Source organism: Neofelis nebulosa, chromosome 10 (genome assembly GCF_028018385.1).
Source record: "Neofelis nebulosa isolate mNeoNeb1 chromosome 10, mNeoNeb1.pri, whole genome shotgun sequence".
Lineage (NCBI taxonomy): Eukaryota > Metazoa > Chordata > Mammalia > Carnivora > Felidae > Neofelis > Neofelis nebulosa.
In genome coordinates this window covers 61,969,092-61,972,833 of record NC_080791.1, presented here as the reverse complement: position 1 = coordinate 61,972,833, position 3,742 = coordinate 61,969,092, and the positions used below count along the sequence as shown (strand labels likewise).

Below are 3,742 nucleotides of genomic sequence, written 5' to 3'. Positions count from 1 at the left end.
TTCAGGTAGAAATTGGATTAGTGAATTTTAGTTCCAGCCATGTAACTGCCTCCCAAGAAAATCTGGACTAATTCTCTTTCCTTTCTTGAACACTTGGTTCCTCATCTGTCAGACTGGATGTAAGTGTGAATATCTCTTGGGGGTTAGCTAAGATCATGGCTATTAAGTTGAGGCATTTGAAGGACAGCTGTGATGATGGCCACATTGAAGGTGTCCAGAGGGTTGCCAATGACACTTAATGAGCTATCAACCACCCAGAAGAAGAGTCTTAATCTAGTCTTTCTGAAAGATGTCTAAGAAAGAAGTCTTTCTGTTGATGGCTAGCATTTCATGACCTCCTCCACATCCTCCCAATCCATCCTTTTATTTATTTATTTTGAGAGAGAGAATGCATGCATGCACATGGGTGAGGGATAGAGAGAGGGAGAGAGAAAATCCAAAGCAGGCTTCATTCTGTCAGCATAGAGCCTGATATGGGGCTCGATCTGATGAACTATGAGATCATGACCTGAGCTGAAATCAAGAGCTGGACGCTTAACTGACTGAGCCACCCAGGCTCCCAAATATCAGTGTATTTTAGGAATAAAATCTATATGCAATCACAGTTTATAAATTTTTGTGTTGTTTTTCCTCCCTGGGAACAATAGTAGTCTTAGGCACAGTTGTGCTGGCTGATAACACATGTAGCCAGCTTCTCATGGGTAACTTCAAAATCAATGCCTCTGATGCTCCCACCTTTATCTTGACGGGCTTCCCAGGAATGGAAACCATGGAATCCTGGCTATCCTTCCCTCTTCTGATGCTCTACACCATCTCCATTGTGGGAAACACCCTGATCCTCCTCATTGTTAAGGAGGAGCAGAGCTTGCACCAGCCCATGTACTACTTTTTATCTCTACTTTCAGTCAATGACTTGGGAGTGTCCTTTTCCACATTGCCGACCGTGCTGGCTGCCCTCTGCTTCCATGCCAGGGTGATTGCCTTTAATGCCTGCTTGGCCCAAATGTTTTTCATCCACCTCTTCTCTTGGACAGATCTGGCATCCTTCTGGCTATGAGCTTCGATCGCTATGTTGCCATCTGCCACCCACTGCGCTATGCTACAGTGCTCACTAATGCCCGCATTGTGGCAATGGGACTGTGTGCTGTCGTCTGAAGCTTTGCCTTTATCCTTGTCTTCCCACTGCTGCTGCACAGACTCCCCTTCTGCCACTCCCAGAACATCCTCTCCCATGCCTACTGCCTTCATGTGGATATGATTAAGCTGGCATGTACTGATGTCTCCCTCAATAGCCACTATGGGCTGTCCATTGTGCTATTCACCTTTGGCCTGGACTCTGCACTCATTCTCATCTCCTATGTACTAATCTTGCGATCAGTGCTTGCCATTGCCTCCGGAGAAAAGCGCATCAAGACACTGAACACATGTGTGTCCCACATCCTAGCTGTGCTCTTCTTCTATGTGCCCATGGTAAGTGTGTCCATTGTGCATCGTTTTGGGGCCGGCCTGCCCCATACTGTCTATATCCTCATGTCTATTCTCTACCTCTTTGTGCCTCCCATGCTCAATCCTATCATCTACTCCATTAAGACAAAGGAGATACGTTGCAGGCTCCTCAAGATGCTCTTTAGGGTTAAGTCCTGAGTCTTTGGTAGAGCTAAAAACTGTGAAGGATTTTGTCTTGGAGGTATAACCATCCAGACACCATTGGAAGAGAGGATCAATCCAAAGAATGTTAGTGTTACACTTTGAGGTATAAGATCAATGCACAATCCTTTAGTCTGGTATATTGGGCCAACACCTGCCAGAACTATCTTGGGTCTTATCCATAAATCAAAAATTCCATGTCCTTTAGAAACACAAAAATGGTCTCTTTTCAAGAATAACCCAAAGAATGTCAACTATCACTACAGGGTGAGATTATTTTCTGGAGAAGCAGGGAACTATTTTTAAGATACTTGGTAACATGGTTAGGACTTCTGGTTATGGGCCTGCACAATTCTGAAAAAGACAAGGGCAAAGAGGGACTAATTATGGGCTAGGTATCACATCTTTACCTGTATGCAAGCTTAGCTTGCATAGTTTCTGCAAGTTTCAAGCAATAGCTTGATTAGTTTCTGATGTTTCCAGGAGACAGAGCTCTTCCCATCATGCCGTTTGAAAAGTCAAGTTGTGATGGTTAATATTACATGTGAACTTGACTGGGCCACAAGGAGTCTAGATATTTGGTTAAACATTATTTATGTGTGTATCTGTGAGGGTGTTTCTGGTTGAGATTTGAATTGATAAACTGTGTAACGCATATTGCCTTCCCCAGTGTAGGTGGGCCTCATCCAATCCACTGAATGACTGAATAAAGTAAAAGTCCAAGAATAAAAGAAAGACATCTCTGTCTGATTGTCTCAAAGCAGGAAGGTTAGTCTTTTCTTGCCTTTGGTCTTAGGCTTGGACTTATACCATTGGTTTTCCTGGTTCTCAGGTTTTCATATCTGGACTGTAACTATACCAACAATTCTCCTAGGTCTAGACTTCTACATCTCCGTAATCGTGACAGCCAATTCCTTATAGTAAATACAATAAATCTCTTTATATACACATCTTATTGGTACTGTTTCTCTGGAGAGCCCTGACTAATCCAACAGCTACAATATTTAAATAGTCAGAATTAGACTTAAGGATTCCTGGTATATTCTTTTCACATGGGAGGTGCTGAAATATGCAAGCACTTGGCTCTGCCAACCTCCATTGCATTCAACAGCCCTTTGCTTCCCTCCTATGACCTTTCCCTCACTCTTTCATATCTATCTGCTTTCCCCTTATGGAATCTGAGCTCCCTAAAACAGCAACTTTTTCAACCACTCTGTCCATCCCCATCAGACTTATTATAGTCCCTCCATTCAGATAATGTCTGATGATGCTACATTAATAATGAAAGAGTAAGTGAAAAAAATAGATTAATACATAATAATGGATGAACAATAGAAGAAAAGCATAAGTGAATAAATTAATGAATAAACATATGGACTAATAATACATTTTTTGAGATCAGAATCTCATATCAAGAAGCATTTCCTCTCTATCTGTCCCCCATTATTATGGAGACAAATGTAAATCACAGGTGACATCTTTTTTTATCTTTATTTTTTTCCAGCTTTATTGAGATATAGCTGAAATCGATGTTGTATAAGTTCAAGATGTACAATATGATGATTTACTGCATGTATATATTGTGAAACCATCAGCACAATAAGGTTACTTAACCCATCCAAAGCGGTGACTTCTTGAGTAAGTGGGCTGAACCTCTCAGTCTTAATTTCCTCATCTGTAAAATGAGACACTAATCTCTGATTTATCTACTTCATATGTTTGTTTTGAAGAGTGAATAAAATAAACTGCTTTAAAAATTATATGATAATACACATATTTTATTTGCTTATATTATTTTTATTTAGCAAGAATAAATGCAAAATTCAGGGTTTAGCTTCAAAACATCATGGGTATAAACCAGAGTCTGAATAAATATTTTGTCTAAGACTTTCTTGAACCCTAAGTAGCACTGTTCCATACCTGCTTTCCATCCCCACTGTCCTTGGAATTTACTTTAATCATATTCATTAGTTTGGGTAGTTTGTCTCCTCCACCAGACTGTAAACAACGCATGCACAAGAACTGTGTCTTATGTATGTTTATACTCTTCAGTCTCTAACAGAGGGCCTGAAATATACCAGACATGTTCAAATAA

General features: G+C 40.6%; 1 pseudogene; it reads left to right on the top strand.

Annotated features, from left to right (window-relative positions):
- Positions 1–697: 697 nt before the first annotated feature.
- On the top strand, positions 698–1,644 carry LOC131488668 (olfactory receptor 51I2-like; annotated as a pseudogene).
- Positions 1,645–3,742: the final 2,098 nt, after the last annotated feature.